Source organism: Suncus etruscus, chromosome 5, assembly GCF_024139225.1.
Source record: "Suncus etruscus isolate mSunEtr1 chromosome 5, mSunEtr1.pri.cur, whole genome shotgun sequence".
Lineage (NCBI taxonomy): Eukaryota > Metazoa > Chordata > Mammalia > Eulipotyphla > Soricidae > Suncus > Suncus etruscus.
In genome coordinates this window covers 41,474,377-41,497,519 of record NC_064852.1, presented here as the reverse complement: position 1 = coordinate 41,497,519, position 23,143 = coordinate 41,474,377, and positions in this window count along the sequence as shown.

Sequence of the window (23,143 nt, the reverse complement as noted above, 5' to 3'; positions counted from 1 at the left end):
TCAGTAAGTACAAAAATATATGTATTTATAGAAAGTATAAAATGTATATATTGTGTGAAGATGTGGCATTGGAGTTACATTTTAACCATTTTTGAATAATTAAAATAATATACATTTTAATTAAGTGTTGGATATGTTAATAAGAATATCTACTTATCAAAGTTATTTTCCAATTTAACTAGTGACAAATTAGGATTCTTCAAAGTAAAAATCGCCACAAAATCTGACAAATTCAACACTTGAAAGTCTTTTGTAAATAGAAAAATTTCTTAGTAACATATATGACTTCTAATCTAAGACCTTTCCACACTTTTAGTATGACAGTATGACATCTTCTTATAAGAATTAAGATTAAAAATAATAGCAAAATTAGAGTGCTTACTTTGAAGCAGAAGTGTGAACATTTACTTGAATATTTTGTTTGTTTATTTTCTTTATCTATATCTATGGAACAATTATAAATTCTTATAGAATTTCTTGAGGTCAGTGTGAAGATTCACTAATGATAAATCTTTTTTAAAATATCTATCATTATTTAGTTAATATAGTTTCTGCATATCAATAGTTTCTGCATATCACCACCACTAAAAGTGTTGCCTCTTTTAACTACAGTTTCATTGACAAAATTGAGATTTTACCAAGTGTTATACTTTCCATATGAAAAATTTTTATGTCAAACATAACTTAAACACTATATGAGATTTGTTGCAATAAAAAAAAGAATGAAAAGTTGTTATGATTTTAAAAGAAAGACACCCTCCCAGGCAGCACTGAAAGTCAGGTTCATACACTGAACACATCTTCAAATTTTAGTAGAGGATTTTCCTGGAAAAATTGCATAATGAAGCTATATTATAATAGACATTTAAATTATATGGTCACAACTATCCATAAGTTGGCTAAAATAAATAAATGGCAAAAGGTCTATTTTTGTTTTAAGTCTGCCAACTCTTCCCATAGAATGAGTATGACATGAAACCATCCTGTTCTTATTCTATTGCAGTTCTATATGCCTTACACTCACACAAAGACACACACACACAGACACAGATACAGCCACTCACACACATGACAGTATCCATTCAGACAGTAATTATTTTTTAAAACACAAACACTAAATACAATCTAACTTCTTTATGTTTTGAAGAAAAATAAACTGGAAATACCATTGTTTAATACTTGGAAAATATTATACAGAAGTCTGTAGTGTAACACTTTCCTAAGGATACTTGAAGTAATTTTGTATACAAATTTTATTCATATTTCCTTGCATTAGAATACAGTTGCCAGTTACCTAAAACTCTAAATACCTTTCATTTTGATTGCATGAATATTTAACATTACCAGTACAACTTGTTACTTGAACCCATTAAAAAAAACAATTGTGAAACAACTGAGTAGCTACAATTTAAATTATATGTGATGAACAATAAGGTAATATATTGATTATTTCATTTACCTGATCCTTATATATAAGGTCATGCATGAAATATTTCAATGACCAATTAAGGTTTCTGTTATATAACAGATAATTATGATTTTATGGATTAAATTTCTGAAGGGATCATAGGAAATCTACTAAGTTATATAGAATAAATCAAAAAACTTTCAGGCAGTTCTTAAAATAAGTATTAAAAGGTAAAATATAGACTATAAGGAAATAAGGTTAATGTCTAAGGTTACTACTACATGGATAAGTTACCAATTGGATTATAATTTTAAATCAAATTTAGAACTATTTCCTTGCACCATAAGAAAGATGAAAAGTATCAAGGCCACAGATTGAAGAAAAAGAAAATTAACTCCCTATTGTATTTTGGATTTGAATTCAAACATATTTTTAAAATTACATTGAATGTTCTTTAGTTTTCAGAAAAATCATGCATTTTATGCAATGTATATTGCTAATTATCATGAATTTTTCACCAGTAAATAGAGGACTACTTGAAGTTATAAACAGCCAAGAAATTTTTGACCATAAGTTAGGGATGGAAATCACCAAAAAAGAATAAATCAATCTAACATTTTATTTTTGCACATCTATCATTCAAAATTCTTTTTAAAAGTCAAACATACTAACACAGCATTTAAATATTAAGCACTAATTTTTATTTTTTTGACTGGAGACATAAAGATGAGCACAACACAAACATAACAAGAATATAGCAAAACTATTTGTCAGTCTGCAGAATTTTTTTTGTTTGTTTGTTTTTGGTTTTTGGTTTTTGGGCCATACCCGGTGACACTCAGGGGTTACTCCTGGCTATGTGCTCAGAAGTTGCTCCTGGCTTGGGGGACCATATGGGACGCCGGGGATCGAACCGCGGTCCGTCCTAGGCTAGCGCAGGCAAGGCAGGCACCTTACTTCTAGCGCCACTGCCCGGCCCCAGTCTGCAGAATTTTTAACCAACAAAAATAGCAAGGTTCTGCATAAGAATAAGTAGAGTCATGGCACAACTAAAATCACTTTCTAAATTTTTTCTTTCAAGTGTAGTTAACATGATTTATTCATAAACAAAGAAATAAACCCGATTTCAGATAGCTACTTGTGTAGGATAATTCAAACTCTGATAGCTGTGGACATCTGGAAGACAGCAAAATTCACTGATGTAATGTCAAACCAAAGAGAAGAAGAAATTTTGTAACTGAAGAAATTTTGATATCAAATATATCTGGACATCAATGGTACTGCAACAAGTGAAAAGATGTCTTGTTTTGATGAAAAGTAATGATATTCAAGAGATAAAGAGACAGACATGCAAACAAAAATCTACATATACAGCAGCAAATCACAAAAAGCCTAGAAAAGTACATAGTCATTCCAGGATTGATTTCAGGAACCTACATCCCTCTTTCTGGGATTAGTGCCCATAAAGATAGCAACACCAAGACCAGTGTCATCTATCAAACAAAGGATCACAATATAGAGCGAAGAATATTAATTATTCTCAAAATCACTTGTACACTCAACAATTTCTATAGGACAATCAGTTTAAGTGGCAGTAGCAACTTCTTAATATAAAACACACTTGCTGCAATCCAAACTGGATTTTAAAAGAGGTGAGTGAGCGCTTTGGTTATTTAATCTGGTTATATTTGAGCTAAAGTAGATCTCATTTTTAGAATGAACAAATCAAAGACGTAATTGTTTTTGTCATCTGCACAGCAATTTTACTCCTGAATGCATTGTTTTAGGCAGGAATGAATAAAAATTGCATGTGCTTCAGGTGCTGGGTAGATCACCCTTTTCCACACAGCCCAGCCTGGAGCTGTGAAAGCTCCTTTTCTTATTATCAGTTAATAATTCTCTCTCATTGAGGCAAATTAGGAACTTGACTGTGTTAGAGAGTCCAGAACACTGCTAGAGGCAAAAGGGGGCTAAATGGCAGAAATTCCTCTCGGAGCAAGATGCATGAAGCAGGACATTGTGTCCACCACAAAAGCTGCTCTGTATTTTTGATCCTTTCTAATTTAATTAGCCCAAGAGGTAGCGCATTAATTTGCCAAGAATTCTTCTGATGCGAAAGCTACCCTTATTGCAGTGAAGGGAAAAAATAACCTGCGTGCTACAGTGGCATGCTAGCAATGAAAGGGGGTTATTTTTGTGTTACAAATGGCATTGCAGGGTTACAAGAGACCTTTAAACCTTTTTATCTCTGGTTAGGTCATATGTAACACAGTGCAACACAAAGCGCTAATTAACCAATTCTGGTCCAGACATCTTTTAGAACACTTAAAAGAGTTGAACAGAACCCAGGTCAAATGCATTGCTTTGTTTGCTTTTAAAAACGGAAAACATCTTGTCGTGTCTATATTAAAAATAGAACAAGAAATCATCAATCGGCAGTTCAGCTCTTCTACGAACACAGCACTCTAGATATTTATTCTTGTCTTTGTTTTCTTGTTGTTTAATGATATTCTTTATGTGGGCAAGCTGGAGTCATAAAGTCCCTTAGGAGGTCTTTGGGCTCTTTATGCTGTATTTGCTTGGTAAATTGTCTCCATGTTAATCTTATTCATCAAATACCTGGAGTCAATTTTGAAAAACTTTGATCAGATGTACCACCACCATAAGCTTCTTCAGCTCCATGTGATTCTGATATTTGCTCATGCACTGGAATGGGTCATTTACTCATTAAAGAACAAGACACATGCATACTACCATAAGTCCCTCCAATACCTTGGACCACTAATTAAGCCTATGCAATCATGTCTCCTGTTTGCATAACTACGTTGTCTCTAAAAATTACAGGACTTCATTTAAGGACTTTCAACACCCCTGCCACGTTTCTTGTCCATTTTCCATGTCACTGCCTGGTCCTGACAGAGTAAAATCATTCGCAATAAGCTAACTCAGAAACCCAATTCCCCTATCCATTTCATCAAAACCAAGAGAAGACAATAGCTTTGAAGGGAGATAGATACCGATGTTTCCTTTCCTGTTACTGATTTGAAATCAGTGAATTAGGAGAAGTGGCAGTTAGGATGTTTTCAACTATTTATATAGATATCCAAAGAGATCACAAATACCTATTTATGTCACAGTGCGAAGTTAGTAGCCAAATTAAGAAAAGAAAAATAAGCATTGTCAATGGAGAGAGAGCTGGATCTGAGATGAGAAGACTCAAAGCTATGGGAGAGACTAGTTCTTAGAAAAGAGAGGGACATTTTTAAAATGCAACCCCATGGGAAAGGGGCCAGTGTAAGAAAATATAGCAGAAAATTTTAACAGCATTAATATAGAGAGAAGGTTAAGGTTGGGAGATAACTGAATTAGGAATATCTCAATATAACAGTATTTTCTTACAGACAATATTATGAAATAATAAAATTTCTTGAAACAGATTTATCTTTAAAAATAGTTGTAGCCTTTAAAAGAAATCTTTTCAAACATTTTTCTCTAAACTTAAAAAATCCTTTTAAGTCCCAAATTGTACAATTATTTCTTAACATTTCTTTAATTTTGTTTTGTGTGTCAGGGGTTTTTAACTAATCTTTGTTTTGAATAGAAAAGGTTTTTTATCTTTTCTTTTGAAGATTCTGTTTTAAAAATCAGTAGTGTCCTAATGGTAAATGACAGTTTTTCTTACAAGACTTATAAAGTTCATATATAATGTTATTAATATCACATGAACAAGATAACTCAGCTGAGAATGTGCCTTTATAGATATGTGTTAAACTGTTCTGAATTTTTCCAGGTTGTCCAAAAGATTTGAAAGGGTAAAAAGATTTTTTAATACACAGTAAATACTTCTGAAATAGTGAATTAAAATGAAAAACAGATGACATATTTATTCAGCTTTTGGCTTCTGTAACATCAAACAGCATATTTTCTTCAAATGGTTTCATCAGTGGGCCAGTAACCTCTTAAATTGATTGACTTAAATATGACACTTATTTGATGATTGGAGGTTTATAAAATAGTCCCTATGGTTTTTCATCTGTGGATGTGTTACATATCTCTTTTAAGAGATTAAAAATCAACATTTATTCCCATGTTTTCTCTATAGATTTAAATAAAAGGAAGATTTAATATATGAATAAAATATATGGTTTTCATTGAAAGGTATGCTGGGATTTGAAATTAATTCTTTTATTTATTGTTAGGTTTTAAAGTTTTATAGTAGATCTATTCACAGTCAAAAATAAAAAGAAAACAATGTTGTTTTTAACCAGGATCATCTAAAAGCAAGCAAGCTTATTAAAAATAATACATAAAAAGCAAGTGAAAAACATATTCAAATATGAGAGAGAAAGAAAAAACAAAATAAGGTCATAGGTATAACTCAGTGATAAAATACATGCTGCACTTTTATAAGAAACTGAGTTTGGTCCTTCAGATTGCTAAAAACCAAAATCATTATTTTGTACAAAGTTTTAACAATTGAAAAAGTATTTTCAGAGACCTGATCAAGTGAAATGTTTCCCTTCTGAATATTACAATACATTTGTAGTTTCAGAGAACCACAGCAGAGCAGAAACAACACAGAGTCTGTACTGCAAGATCCAACACAGTCTGTACTGCAGGATCTCAAACCATTTTCCTATAATACCATGAAACTGACTCCAAAACACATCTGAGAATTTACATATTCTCTAATAGATTATTAGTCCTTGGGATCTATTGAAAATTATTTCTTTATTTTTATCTCTGATTTTGATTGTGTTTTTCTGGTGCCAGGGATCAAGCCCAAGGCCTCCACATGCAAGGTATACACTCTAACATTGAGTTACATCCTAACTCACCTGTATATATTTAGAAACGTTCAGTTGAGACAGGTTAAATAAAGACTAGACATGTACAGGTCTTCCTAGATTTAACAAAAATAGCCAAAAACATGATAAGAAACAAAGTTCTCTCTGTAATTAGATGACATGATGTATTCGATATACTAGGATAATTGCCAATTCATAGCTTGACTACTTAGTAGGCACCTGGGGTTATGTATCCATCAAGGTCAAAGTCTAAGAAAACAAAACTCTAAAATTCAGAAACTAAGTAGATATTAATAAAAGGCATCTTAACAAAGATGCAGTCAGAAAATTATTCAGGGATAGGGTATATACAGGCTAGCCAGCAGCAGCTGAAGTTGATATATCCTGAGGCCTACAGGTTCAAGAAGAAAGAAGTACCAAAGCTAGTGGACAGGCATGTGTCCTGGACCAGTCACTTGTAGGGGTGATGAATGCTAGTGGGCCACAGGCAACCCATTATCATTCACCAGGGAGCAAGCTGGTAGAGAAAGAACTCACCTTCCTCATTTGCTTTTCACTATTGCTGTCAGTCATCAACAGAGAGGTCAGACAGAAAGAAAAAGAAAGCTCATGCATGCATCATCTCCAAGAGAGAACGAAGTAACAGATAAGCCTACATTAATCAACACTACAAAAATTTTAATATAATATTTATTTTAATCATAGTGGCTTGCATATTATTGACGATAATATTTCAGGTACATATTAGCATAAAAACAGGGGAGTTCACATCACCGAAATGTCCTCCCTCCACCTCCGCTCCCGTCCTACCACCCATAACCTCCTCCCTCACCCCCGGGGCTGCTAGAATAAGTGGTCCCCTATGTGCTTAGCTTACTACTTAGGGGTCCTACATCTGTTTAGTCTTGGTACCTCCCTTATTTCCCGCTCTAATTGGGAGGTGGGACAAGTTATGTGGTTTTGTTTGAAAAAGAGAAAGATACTAAACTGGGGGGAAAATATCAAATACGCCAAAAATGAGCAAAGTCCTTCTGAAGACTCTCATCCTAGGTTTGAGAGACAAAGGGGAAAAGGAGGGTGAAACACCACAACAGTACAAAAAGAAGTGTGAAGTAAAATATCCAGTGAACACTCCAACAATAAAGATAAGCACCACATAAAGGCCATGGTCTTGAGATAAAAAACATGGCAGAGCACATAAAGGAAGAAAAGAAAAGAAGAAAAGGAAAAAAAAACAAATATAAATGGAGACAACAACTTCAATAACCATACCAAAACAAAGAAATCCACAAAAACTAGATAAATAACTAAAAATAAAATGGTTTGTGCTTTTTTGCCTTTTTTCTCTTTTTTCTTCCCTCCTGCACAGGCACAATAAATAATAGGGTCATTCAAAAAGGAATTCCCTCGGCCTAAGGGATACAGGGTTTCTCCACCCTTGAAGTATGTTATCATGGGATTAACTAACACTACAAAATTTTAATAGATAATGAAAAAGAGAAACAAATCCTTGATATTAACATAGTATGAACGTGATCTTATGAAAGAAAAACATAATGTTTGTTAAAAAAGATAATTTTCTTCTAATCTGGGATTTAAAAATTAATGTGTGTGCAAGTGTCCAGACTCAGATATTCTAAATTAATTTCAAATGAAAAAGAGATGTCAGACCCCAACCATCAGTACTTGGACACACATCACACTGCATCAGTACTTACATCACCTTGAAAAGCAGAGCCCACAGAATGCATATTAATGGAAGTGGACTGATAACACCCATGCTTCTTCTCAATAAACCCCAGGATATTATGAAAAGAATGAAATACTACAAGCACAACAATGGGGAAAAAATGCATGCCTCAATAATGCATAGAGAATGAAGATGGCAGCTCTGATGATCCAAAAAGTGCCAATCAACTATACAGCCTTTCAGATCAAGACTTTAGAAAAGAAACATGGAGAATTCTTTCAGAACACAGAAAAAGCATGGAAAAAACTGAGCAAACCACAAATAAGAATCAAGAGTATATGAAAGTAGAAATGAGAAAATACCAAACTTATATAACAGGACTGAAAAACTTGGTAGACAAAATAAAAACATCACTAGAAAGCCCCTCCAACAGAGTAACAGTGTCTGAGGACAGAATCAATGAATTAAAAGATGAGATGCATAACAACATCATACAACAGAAGGTATTGGAAAAGAACCTTAAAGCAAATGATTAGATAATGGAAAAAAATCCTCAAATAATGTGAAGAGATGAAAATATAAGTCTGATAAACTCAAAAGAAAGAAGATAAGAATCATTTAAGTCCCAGAGACCCAGGAAGAAAATTTCTATGAAGAATCAACAATCAAGGACATCACTGCAAAAAAAAACTCCTAGAACTAGAGTGCATGCAACAAAATCCTGCATGCCCAAAGATTACCAGCTAAACGATATCCGCTGTAGCACAGGTGGTAGGGCATCTGCCTTATGTGTGCTAGCTTAGGACAAAGCATGGTTTGATACCCGGCATCCTATATGGTCCCCCAAGCCAGGAGTGATTTATAAGGGCATAGCTAGAAGTAAGCGTCACTGGCTGTGGCCCCAAAACAAACAAACAAACAAAAAAGATATCCAAAGAAAAGCACTTTAAGACACATCCTAGTCTCAATTATGAATCCAACAGAGAGGATAGAATCCTAAAAGCAGGAAGTTCATAAAAAGAAATTGCATTCAAAGGAGCATCCCTGAGGTTTACAGCAGATCTATTAAAGAAACCCTCAATGCCTAAAGCAGGGGTGGGATATAGTAACAAAACTCAACAAAATGAATGCTTCCCCGAAAGTACTTCACCCAACTAGAATCAAATTCAAGTTTGGAGGAAGAATACATACTTCACAGATAAACACAGCTTAGAAACTTTACAGAGTCTAAACCAGCATTAAAAGATGAACTGGAAAAAAAAAGAAAGAAAGAAAGAAAAGATGAACTGAAAGGTCTACTTTAAAACAAGACAGACTAACAGACATATCAGAAAGATGACACAAATCTCATGACAGTTATCTCTTTAACGTCAATGGACTAAATACACTGAATAAGAGACACAGAGTGGCAAAAATGGATCAAAAACCTAAATACAACCTTCTGTTGCCTACAAGAAATACATGTGAATATTTAGAACAAACATAGACTCAAAATCAAAGATTGGAGGACAATCATCCAAGGAAAATACTCCCTTAAAAAGTCTGGAGTAGCCATATTATTAATAACAGACTGAAGAGACTTTATACATAAAAATTATAAGGGATAGAGATGGACATTTCTTAATAATCAAGGAATAGGTACAATAGAAATAAATCACACTACTAAACATATACACACCCAATGAGGAACCAGGAAAATATTTAAAACAATTGTTGATAAATTTGAAAGAAAACATCAATAGCACCTCAATAATAGTGGAAGACCTCAACACCACCCTTTTAACCTTTGATAGATTAGACTGAAGGAAAGCAACCTAGTGTATATACATATATAATAATATATATGTATATACACATATATACATATATATACACTATATATATTGGCTCTCAGTCCCCAGAAAACTAAGTATGCATTATTCTCCAATACACACAGTTCATTTTCCAGAATAGACCAAATGCTGGCCTAAAATGTATAATTCACAAAATCAAGAGGATAGAAATTGTACGAACTACCTACTGAGATCATAATACACTAAAATTAGGTGTATTACAGACACAGAGGAAAAACTTTAACGCCTAGAAATTAAACAGCTAACTACAGAACAAACAGTGAGTCAGAGACAAAAATCAAAGAGAAAACCAAAAGATTCTTGGAAACAATTGAGAAAGAAGACAAAAATTATCAGAATTTGTGAGACAAAACTTAGGAGATACTAAGATAAAATTTTTTTTATCTCTGCTTCCATTTGTTTGGACAGTGGTGTTTCCTACTTAAAAATGCCTTTAGTCTCGTGGCTTTAGTCTCGTGGCTGGCGAGGTGGCATTAGAAGTAAGGTGTCTGCCTTGCAAGTGCTAGCCAAGGAAGGACTGTGGTTCAATACCCCAGTGTCCCTTATGGTCCCCCCCAAGCCAGGGGCAATTTCTGAGCGCTTAGCAAGGAGCAACCCCTGAGCATCAAACGGGTGTGGCCCAAAAAAACAAAAACAAAAAAAATTTCTTTAGTCTCAATGTCATGGAGTTTCTTATCTACATGTTCTATATACATTATGGTTCTGGGTCTGATATCAAGGTCTTCAACCCATTTTGAATTTGCCCTTTGTACATGGTATTAGATGGAGATCCAAGTTTGCTTTTTTGCATGTGGTTAACCAGTAATCCGAGAACCACTAGTTAAAGAGGATTTCCTTGTTCTGTTTTTCATTTCTTGCCCCTTTATCAAAGATTAATTAATTGTATGTCTGGGGAACATTTTCTGAATATTCAAGTCTATTTTAATGATGCTAATTCTCCAAATACATGAATACGCTATATATTTCCATTTCCTTGTATCTACTTTTATTTCTTGAAGCAGTGTTTTGTAGTTTTCTTTATATAAATTCTTCACCTCTTTAGTTGACTCCGAGGTATTTCAGTTTCTGTGGCACTGATGTGAATGAGACTATTTTTTAATGTCCATTTCTTCTCTATCATTATTTGTATATAATTGATTTTTTAAAATAATTTTATTAAAACCCATGTGAATTACAAGTGTTTTACAGTTATATTTAAGGTACATAGTGAAAGAGAATTAGGACAATTCCCACCACCAGTGTTGACCTCCCTTTGCCCCTGCTCTCAGCATGCATCCCATACGTCCCCCTTTGCCCCCTGGACTGCTAGTGTAACTAGTGTCCTTTGTATATAACTTGTTGTAGATCTTGATTCTGTTGTCATTGGCTTTGGTTTTGGAATTTAGGGCCACTGATTTTTGAGTGTTAATATTGTAGCCTTCCATAGCATACAGAGAAACTCCCTAGCGCTGTGCTATCACTCCAGCCCTAAAAGTAATTCTTATGTACAGAGCCAGGAGTAACTTTTGAACATCACCAGGTATGGCTCAAAAACAACACAAAAAAAAGAAGAAAGCAAAGAAAAAAATCCTAATTTTAGACATCACATAGCACAGTAAAAAATACATCATCACACTTTACTTTCTCACACCCTTGTAAAGCAGCATAGCAAAAATTCATATCCTTAAACAAGAATTTACTCTATATTAAATTAAATGCACTTTCATACACATGGTCTGGTCTCAAATACTTCTAATGTCTTAGGGAAATAACCTCCTCCACTTACACATTCATGTCTGGCATCATTTTTGTGTTTTCTGGTTTTTTAATGAATTTAAACAGATTTTAAAGAACTGAACATATGCAAGGATGCTAAAGCCCACTCAGAATGGTGAGGACATAAGCTCATTCCTGAATGAGGGCTAACAGTGGTAGGAGTTAGCTCTAAAGGAGAGGAAAGGAAATAAAAGGATAGGATATGCAGAGCTTGTTATGAGAGGGAAGAAATTATCAAGATTCCTTCAAGAATATCTTCTAATCCCTCAAACTGACTATTCAGGACGAAGGACTTTAAATTTAATCTTTTGTTGTTGTTTTGGGATCCACAAACAGTGATGTTCAGGGCTTTTTTTCTGGCTCTGTGCTCAGGGATTGGGAGGACCATATGGAGCGCTGGGGATCAAATTCAGGTCAATTATGTGCAAGGCAAGCTCCCAGCATACTGTAACATCTTTCCAGCTCTTAAACTTAATCTTTGGGACTAAATTTTGTAAAGAAAAATATGAAGCTTGGTTTTTTTTTTTTTGTAGTCATCTTTTTCAAAGGCACCTGCCTTAGAACAAAACATATGTTTCACCAGAGCTATTAGAATTACCTAGGAAATGCTTAAAACGAGTAGAAACTCAAAATGCTCCCAGATATCAGCAGAATTTAAAGCTCTCCCTCAAAGTGATGTGCAGTAATAGTTTTAGGTAACAAATATATAGTAATAGATATGATTTTTAATAAAAGAGAATAAGTTTAAGCATTGCTGTTTTTGATAATATTGTAAATAACTTTATAATGCATAATATAACCTTAAAATTCAGAACAAATAAAGATGGGTATTATTACTGTTGAATAATAATTGAAGTAAAGAAGTTTTTTTTTTTTTTTTTTTGGTTTTTGGGCCACACCCATTTGACGCTCAGGGGTTACTCCTGGCTATGTGCTCAGAAATCGCCCCTGGCTTGGGGGGACCATATGGGACGCCTGGGGATCGAACCGCGGTCCTTCCTTGGCTAGCGCTTGCAAGGCAGACACCTTACCTCCAGCGCCACCTACCCGGCCCCGAAGTAAAGAAGTTTTTTATTAATACTAATTAATAAGTTTCAGGTGTAAATATTATAAATATTTTGACAAAGATATAGTACAAGAAGTAGAACACTTGCCTTGCACTTGACTGGTCCATGTTCAATCTCCTACATCAAATATGGTACCCACCATGTACTGCCATATAAATACTGAAGCATAGAACTAGGAATATGCTCTGAGCACTGGTAGGTGTGGTCAAAAATTAAAACAGAAAAATCATGATAAGCAGCTGTAGTAATGATGTTATACAAAATTTTTATTCAAGCTTATTTCACTCACCCTTTTTTTTATTAATTTACGCCTTATTTGGATCTATTGTATAGATTTTAGATATAATAGCAGTTTTCAATATACATTAAAATGGTTAATTGTGATATATAGGCGCTCTAAAGTTTCTTTAATATAAATATTCAATAATTTCACAAATGTCTTTTTATAAAGTACATCTTTAAAAAGTAGTATAGGTCACAGTTTCCAACACTTCAACATAATTTAAGAATTTCTCTCTTGTCTGAGTTCGTGCTTTGCTTAGACATCTGATGAAATGAAGGAAGGAATAAGTTTTTATAGGCATGTGTACAAGGTATGGAAACTCAGATTAACTCTGGCATGTAAAACTCTAAAAATTTTCTTGTTAACTGGGCAACATGTTTTTAAAGGTGCAGAATCTACTTTGTTTCTATCACTTGTCAGAGTCAAGCATAAATAATGTACAAACAAACAAACTGTGCCAGTATAAAATGTAATATTTGTTTATGAGACACTTTCAGAATCTGACAGTGGCCCTCTGTTAACAATATTTAGGCCATAACTATATTGGCCAAATTTTACAAAAAAAAATTTAAGCTTTTAGTAATTTTAAACAGCATTAAATCTATTCCTATACCTAACCTAAAGCTAGTTCAAAGTTATCAGTTGTAATGTTCATAATTTCACAGTAAAATATAAACAAGAATTATAGACAAAGAACTCATTCCATAGCAAGGTGATTTATTCCCTAATTCTGGAATACCTAGGCACTAGGATTTTCCAAGTCAAATTCATGGTCAGCCAGTCTTGTACATTGAGGTTTTCTCCATATTAGATAGAAATTAAATATTTTGTATTCCACTCCACATATCCTTTTGTATGTGACTTTATATATTTAGTGGAAGCACAGCAAGATTTATTTATCATATACAAAGAATAAATTAAATGATATTAAAAAACTATTAAAATATTAAAAAGAATAAAAATAGCCATCTTCATCTCTTTTAATTCATATTGTTGTAAGCTTCTTAGCTGCAATGACTGATATAAATTTACTACTATATAACAAATACAGACTACCAAAACTGAAAAAAGTACTAGTAGAGCTACCTGATGATTAACTTTTTTTCTTCCTGACATAATGGATTTACATAAGTATTACTTCAAAGGCTTATTTCTAAAATTTATTTATTTCTAAAATTTGAAAAATAGTTACCTGATCCAATTTAATTTGTTTAATGTTATGCAAATGAGAATGTTCCAAATTTGAACTATAGATTTCAGTTTCATTACAGTCTATCTTTTCATTGACTTTTACATTTTAACAGTTCTTTGATCTTCAATGAAAAAGCAAAAAATAATTCTTCCCTAATTGATTGCTTTCTTGTCCAATTATAATCGCATACCTACACATGCATTTCAGGAAATCATAAAGCATATATAGCTACATGAATCATTCATCTTCCCCAATTTTCCAGTGCCCTATACCCACTTCAAATTCTACAATTTATAAAGACTAAAAGGTCTTTTGAATAGTACATGCTGGAGAAAAATTTTGAAGATTATTTTTACTACATCTTCAGTAAAAGACACCACTCATAATTACATTATAATGTAAGTGTATGTAAAGGAAACTTAACATGGATTCTGTAGAGTTATCACAGCAAAGACAAGTTAAGAATATTAGGTAAATGAAGCTTGAAGTTAATGTGGACTCAGAAAACAAAACATAAAATTGTAAATTAAAAATATTAGTCAAATAAAATTTTTCCTACAAAATTCAAATCAAGTATTTATATTAGGGTGCTTTATTCACTTTTACAAATTTGTAACATATGAGAACTTTAAAGGAAGTCCAGGACAATCAAAATCCAAACGATGAGCATCAAATTAAATCACTCAATAAAACTTAATAAAAGTCACTACAACTATTTTTCTATTTTATTTTATTTATTTTAATTTTATATTTTAAATGTCCTCTCTTGCTCTAAGTGAAATATAATGGACATAAAATGCAATATAAGTACATGTTTGGATATAGAGAAGCCATCCTCAACAAATCTAACTATGCAAATTTTCTTTTTCTTTTTTTTTTTTTTTTTTGGTTTTTGGTTTTTGGGTCACACCTGGCAATGCTCAGGGATTAGTCCTGGCTCTATGCTCAGAAATCACTCCTGGCAGGCTCAGGGGATCATATGGGATGCCGGGATTCTAACCACCAACCTTCTGCGTGCAAGGCAAACACCTTACCTCCATGCTATCTCTCCGGCCCCACAAATTTTTATTTTTTATCTGTGTGAAGAAATTTTAAGATCCAGAAGTACAAGTCAGGCCTTAGATTCCATGTTCAGACCATGTGATAAAGTGTCACTTGGGTTCAATGTTGCTAGACAACACAAAGTCTACATTTGATAGGAGAGCGCCACATGGTTCTGGGGCTTAATATACTCAGGGCTTCATGAAAGTCAAATATATACTTCAGCCTGTGAAGAATCTCCTCAACTCTTAAGCATAGTGTAATTTATTTGAAATTCATATTTAATTTTCCAAATTTTAATATTAACATTTTACATACTAGAGAAAGCTATATACCTTTTAAAAATATCCCTAAGTTTTGCAACATTGATTCCTCTTGAGTTGACTATATTAAAAGACTGAAAATATGAAAACAAACATGCGCACATTTAAAAGTGAGTTTGGTTAGTCATTGAAACAAAGAAAAGTTACAGAGTGTATTTGTAGTAATATACAGCTCTGTCACCAGAGGCAAATGCTTAGCCAAAAACTGAGGGGTTTTTTCTAACATAGAATTTGCTATATTAATCTAAATCTATTTACTTTTTGAGTCATTATATTTCATTATATTCTATTTTTCGTAGGTTATTAAAGCTTGCTTTTTCTTGATAAATGCCCAGGGAGGAATGCTAATGAGTGAATGAACTAATAAGGCTATCAAAGAATTATATTTTCACCCTATATTAATAATATGCTATTCTTACTCAATATGCCACCCTGATTAACTTGGAGTGAAATTGAAACAAAACTTCTGAAAAAGAGAGCCTGTGAAACAGCCTAAATTATTATCAGTTAACCAAGGATTCTCCCATTGTTGGTTGTATTCGTTGAATAAACAATAAAAACACCTTAACATAAGCATTACATAGGTAAAAACAAAACAAAACAAAACAAAAACAAAAAATCTTTTTTTTTCACGGAATAATAGGGCTAATTTTTCTCCATCCAAATTCATTTTGAAGATGTTTTTATTTTCATTGTATCAACATTTCATTATAATACAATATTCAGTGTCCAAAATTAAACTGCTCCTTAATATATTTTACCAGAAAAAAAGATTTTACACTTTGTTTTACCAGCCTCAGCATTATAATATATATACATTTAATATTATATAAAATAGAGAAAATAATATTTTCTTGAATTAAGTGGCTAGAAAAGACCAGAAAAATAACTAGACTGAACTTTGAAGGACACAGTAAAAGAAATGAAGGTAAAATGTTTTCTCTGAAAGAAAGGTGTGAGAATGCCAGAAAGCAACAATAAAATCATTCCAGTCAAGGAACTGAGTGTAGTTCATCCAAAACTTCAATGTCAACTTGAGTGGTTAAATGGTAGAAGATGAAGATTAGTGAAAATATATACTTGGTCAATCATCTCAGCACAATGGGTCTTATGTGCCATGTGAAGGGGCTTGAATTTTATTCTCTGTGAGATGGCAAAACACTGAAGAAATTTAAGCAGGAGTCTATGATTCAAACATGATGTCTGCTATATAGGAATTAGGTTTATGAGATGGAGATAAACAAAAATACCCATTAGGAATATACAGTGGAGATAAAGTCTATAGGAGAATAAACGTATAATTTATTAGTATAATGGTTTTGGTGATGTAAAAAGATATAGATGCATTCCAAAGCTCTTTTGAAGATAGAATTTACATATGTAGATTATTCGGTAATCATAGGGGAATAGGATAGAGCAGTAGCAGGAATGACACCTAGGAAACAGACTTGAGCCTAAGGGGTAAGAAATACCCATAAAGGCTTCAGAGAGATAAATCCAAACACATTGGTACTCTGCACATACACACACACATATGTACACACACATGACAAAGAGCATCAGTTTCAAAGGAACTCAGAAATGGGGTTAGTTTTCTTAAGGTTTGCACTCTTTAAAATATACAATCAACATGAGCAATTGATTGGAGGTGGTGTGTGTATTGTCTAGTACTTAGAATCCTTTCCCATTTTGTTATGCTTAAATAATATAATGTTGTTTATTAAATACACTAATAAGAAATTTCTTACTCTCTACCAAAAAGATTCTATAAACAGTAGATTAGTTTCTATTCAAAAGTGTCAGGCTACAAAATTAACATGCAAAAATTTATGGCTTTACTATATACAAATAACTAAAGAATTAAAGACTATAAAAAATTTCATTCACAATTGTGACTCAGAAAATCAGGTATCTCAGTACTTAATTACATTTAACTCAGAGTCAACCAAAGAGGTGAAAATCTATTCAAATAAAACAAAAAATACTATCTCAAGAAATAAGAGGACACAGGAAATGGAAACATACTCTTTGTTCATGGATTGGAAGAATAAACATAATTAAAATGGAAATACTTCTCAAAATATTGAACAAATTTAATACAATCCACATAAGTATACCAAGGGCATTTTTAAAAGATGGATAAAACTCTCTTGACATTCATTTAGAATAATAAATGTCCCGGGCCAGAGCAGTAACTCAAGTGGTAGGGTGTTTGCTTTGCCCGCACTGACCTTGGACAGACAGCGCTTCTATCTCCGGCATCCCGTATGGTCCCCCAAGCCAGGAGCGATTTCTGAGCATATAGCCAGAAGTAACCCCGAGTTTCACCGGGGGTGGCCCAAAAACATAAAAAAAAAAAGAATAACAGATGTCCATGAATAGCTAAAGCAATTCTTGGGAAAACATAAGATGGGAGGCATCACTCTCCTCAACTATACTATAAAGTAGTCATTAAAATAGCATGATATTGGAACAAATGCAGACCCTCAAATCAATGAAATAGCCTTGGCTGATCCCCAAATATACAGTTAATTAAGATAAAAGGGGCAAGAAATACTAAGTGGAGCAAGGAAGGTCTCTTCAACAAAGGGTGCTGGGAAAATTGATCAACTACATACAATAAGAATAAACTCAGACATCTCTTTAACAACATGCACAAACGTTAAAATAGAATGGAATAAAAGCCTTGAAACTAGACCTTAAACCATAAAGTACATAGAGGAAAACAGAAGAAAAACACTTCATGGCATTGAAACTAAAGGCATCTCAAAATGAAACATCAATATACAAGTTAAGTAGAAGCAAAGATAAACAAATGGGACTACGTTAAACTGAGAAGCTTTTGCACTTCAAAGGAAATGGTAACTAAGATAGAAAGGTTACTCACTATAAATGGGAGAAACTATTAACTCAATAACCATCTGATAAATGGTTAATATTTAAGATACACAAGGTAATGATGGAACTTAGCAAGAAATATACATCTAAAAGGGGGAGAAAAATGAACTGGTATTTCCTCAAAAAAGTAATACAGATGCCCAAACAGCACATGAAAAATGCTCCACACCACTAATCATCAGAGAATTATAAATCAAAGCAACATTAGGTATAATCTCACACCACATAGTCTGGCACATATCACAAAGAATAAGAACAGCCAATGCTGGTATGTATGTGGGAGAAAGGGAATCTCATTCACTGCTAGTGGGAATGCCACATAGTCCAGCCTTTATAGAAAACAATAAGATATTCTCAACAAAACTAGTATTTGAGCTCCCATATGGTTCAGCAATACCATTCCTAGGGATATATCCTAAGAACCCAATAATACTATGCAGAAAATTCCTCTGCATTCCTGTGTTGTTGCATTACTTTTTACAACAGAGAGAATCTGAAAACAATTTGTGTGCCCAAGAACACAAGTCTGGCTAAAGAAACTGTGGTACATCTACAGAATATAATACTATGCAGCCATTAGGGAAAAAAATGAAGTCATAAAATTTGCTTATACATAGATTATATGGAGCTTACTATAATGAGTGAAATGAGTCAGAGGAAGAGGGATAGACATAAATAATCTTAATCATTTATGAATTTAAGAAAAATAAAAAACTGTATGTAATAATATCCAGAGACAATAGAGATGAGAGTCAGCAGGACTAGTCCATGATAGGAAGCTTGCTCTAAAGATTGATGAGTGCATTATAGTACAGGAGGGTCCACTATGATGATGATAGTTGGAACACGTCACTCTGGAAAAAACTGGATGCTGAAATAAGATAAAGTAGCATGATGGTACTCCTTCAATAACGATAGTGCAAACTACAATGTCAAAAGGAAAAAGAGAGAGAGAAAGAGAAGCAAAATACCTGCCCCAGAGACAGGTTGAGGGTGATTGGGAGGGGAACCAGGGACATTGGTGATGGGAAAATTTCACTGGTGAAGGGTGGTGTACATTCCATGACTAAAACTCAAGTATGAACAATTTTGTAACCATGGTGCTTAAATTATTTTAATAAAAAATACATTTTTGTCAGGGCTGGAGAGATAGCATGGAGGTAAGCCATTTGCCTTTCATGGAGAAGGTCATTGGTTCAAATTCCGGCATCCCATATGGTCCCCTGTGCCTGCCAGGAGCAATTTCTGAGCATGGAGCCAGGAATAACCCCTGAGTACTGCCAAGTGTGACCCAAAAACCACACACACACACACACAAAATACATTTTTGTCATTTGTATTCAAACTTGACTGTAAAATAATACAAAATAATATTGACTAATAATAACAAAATAAACCAGAGATAGAGCACAATGAAAATAATTACAGAAATAAAGTCATATAATAGCCAGAGCAAAAGTATAGTAGGTTAGGTATTTGCCTTGCATGTGTCCAAATCACATTTAATACTCAACTCTCCATAAGGCCCTGTGAACATTGCTCAGAGTAATACTTGAACATAGGGACCAGGAGAAAGCATTGAGTCCAAGTGTGGCAAGAAAAGTAAAAAATTTGGGGGCCAAAGTGATAGCACAGCGATAGGGCATTTGCCTTGCATGCAGCTGACCCAAGATGGACCTGGGTTCAATCCACAGTGTCCTATATGGTCCCCCGAACCAGAAGTGATTTCTAAGCACAGAGCCAGGAGTGACCCCTGAGCATCACCAGGTGTGGCCCAATTCCCCCCAATTTTTTTAATTAAAAAATAAAATAAAATGATAAAATCTAAACAGGGCAATACCCTTATCAAGGCAAATATTATCTCATATGCCATATTCAACTATCTAGCCTTAGAATTATGTTGAATGAAAGTTTTGTTACTAAAATTTGAATAGAATATTTTATATAACATATATTAAAAAATTAAAAACAAGATTTTCAACGTTTTTAATCAATGGAATCCTTTTTTTTTTTTCAGATCAGACCTAATTTGGATACTAAAACATGAAATAACCAGAGGTAAGCTAGCTATAAAAAAATCTGTATTGAAGATCCTAAGAGTACATCTTGGGACTATTAACAAGCCATTTCTAGCAGTAAATACCTGTAAAGCCTTCCTAAAGTGCCCATATTTGCAACCAAAGAACCAAAATGGTAGTTCTCCTGTTTTATAGACTGATAGAGTTCTGTTTGTCTATTTTTCTTTTGACTTAAGGAGTTTTAGATAAATATATCCTTTGTTCTTCAACAACAAAAATGTAATAAAATATAAAGGAGAGCACATGCACACACACCTTTGCCCAAATCAGGTATTGGGTTAATTAAAACATTAACATAGGGGCTGGATATATAGCACGGTGTTTGCCTTGCATGCAGAAGGATGGTGGTTCGAATCCCAGCATCCCATATGGTCCCCCGAGTCTGCCAGGAATGATTTCTGAGCATAGAATCAAGAGTAACCCCTGAGAGCTGCCAGGTATGACCCAAAAGCCAAAAGAAATAATAATATAACCAAATTTTACATTACTTCATTTACTAAATCTATAGATGGTTTTTATTTAAATCTACGCTATTTTTGTTGTTGTTGCTTTAAGTCCACAATTGGTGATGCCCAGAGGTTCACTTCTGACTCTGAATCCAGGGATTATTCATAGCAGTTGGAGGATATATATGGTATGCCAGGGATTAAAGCTGGGTCAACTGCATGCACGACAAGCATTCTACCCACTATACTAGCCCTCCTGCCCCTGAATCTGTTATGTTATTTACTTATTTTTAGTATATTGTGAAATCCATTTTAATTTAAAGTAGTTAGTAAGTCATCTCAATAGCATGTACTCAACTACTATTAAAGCTCTTGGCCTCAGAAATTCTCAATTTATTTAAATGTTAGTTTAGTCCTATGTTAAATTAGACTCTAATATCCCATTATATGATAAAGCATCATTTAACAGGAAGTTATATTCTTTTATGTTATGTTTGCATTTCATTTCCATTCCTACTTTTTAGAAAAAAAGTGATAACTAGAAGCAGAACAGGTATTTGTAATTACTCATGAGTCATTTGCTCATATAATTTAATAGCTACAGATCTTTAATATTTATAGCACATGTTGAAAGGATTTAACATATGTAGTGATCTTCAGCAAGTAACTCCATACTCTTCTTGAATACAAAGATGTCAATTTTGTCACCATTTATGCAACCTGCTAAAACTCTTGCTATTAATTCATGTGAATGAGTTTTTCATCTAAAATTTTAATTAAAACACAAATGCTTTGCATAGTTCAATCTGCAAGATAATACACATGCATTTTTTAATATTGACTGATCAGTTTGATAAGAGGGTATTTCATTGCAAGCAAGATGCTCCTTCACACCTAAAATTCTCAAAAAAAAAAACAGTTATTTTTGTGTAAAAGCCCATCAAATGCTGTATAACCATCACTACAAGGTTCTCACTGGCAATCGTTTCCTCATCTTTCTGAGGCATTAACAAATGTGCTGTAATAAGGAAAGTGAAGAAAAAATTCTTAAACTGGACAGGTTATATTAACCCACACAACAAGAATTTGAAAGAAAACTGTCATAAGCAGTGTCAATATCCATAGTAAGTGGTATCAGAGGCCACATTACTGCAATCAGAAGTAAGCATGAATAAGTAAAAATTCTGCAAACACTGTTATTCAATGCAAAATACTTTAAATTACAATGATAGTAATTCTCAAGTTCTAAATTTAAATTGCCCTAAAAACGTGTATAACATAACTAATTTGTAATGTTTTCATATATTTAAAATTTTTACACTATAAAGTACTTATTAATTTATAAAATAAAAAAATAATTTTGATTAACCTTTTGCTACAGAAAAATAACAAATTAAATGGTAAAACAATATTACAGTATTCTCCAGTATATTTAAATATATACATACTTAACACATATGTATACATCCTTTTTTTGAAATATTCTTCTTTTTTTTTTTTTCTTTTATTTATTTTATTATTATTTTTTTTTCTTCAGGGCAAACTAAAGTTGTTTTTTTTTCTTTTAAGTAAGAATTCATTTAAAGGACAAAATTGATTAACATAATGAGGTAAACTAATATAACATAATATAGTGACATAACATAACATATAATATAATTAATATAATAATAATACATGTAAGTCAAAGAAAGTTTCTGATTAAAAAACACAATTTTTTTTTCATAATGGCTTACATATCTTTCACTGTACTATTTTGGGTACATATTCACATTGAATCAAGGGAATACCCATCACCTAATATGTCCTCTTCTCAATCAAAAATCAAATATACTGAAAATAGGCAGAGTCCTGTCTAGAGGCTTCCAACCTCAGTTTGAGAGAGGATGTGAAAAAAGTAATTAAAATACCACAACAATACACACACACACACACAAAAAAAAAATATCGAATTAAATAACCGATAAGCACCACAACAATAAAGACAGGCACCACACAATAATCTTGGTTCTGAAATCAAATCATACTCAAGTGCAAAAAGAAAGAAAAAGACAAAACAAAATAAAATAAAATAATATTGGAGACATCAACCGTAATATTCTTTATAGGCAACTTTTTGACTGTTATTGTTGTTATTATTAATTATTATAATGTTTTAATGTTTTAAGTTCCTTCACCATCCTATTTACTTAATAAAGTAAGAATTTATCAACAATTTGGGGTTATTAAGAAAAATATTTTTCTAGATTTTTTTTTTTTGGTTTTTGGGCTATACCTAGCATCCCTCAGGGGTTACTCCTG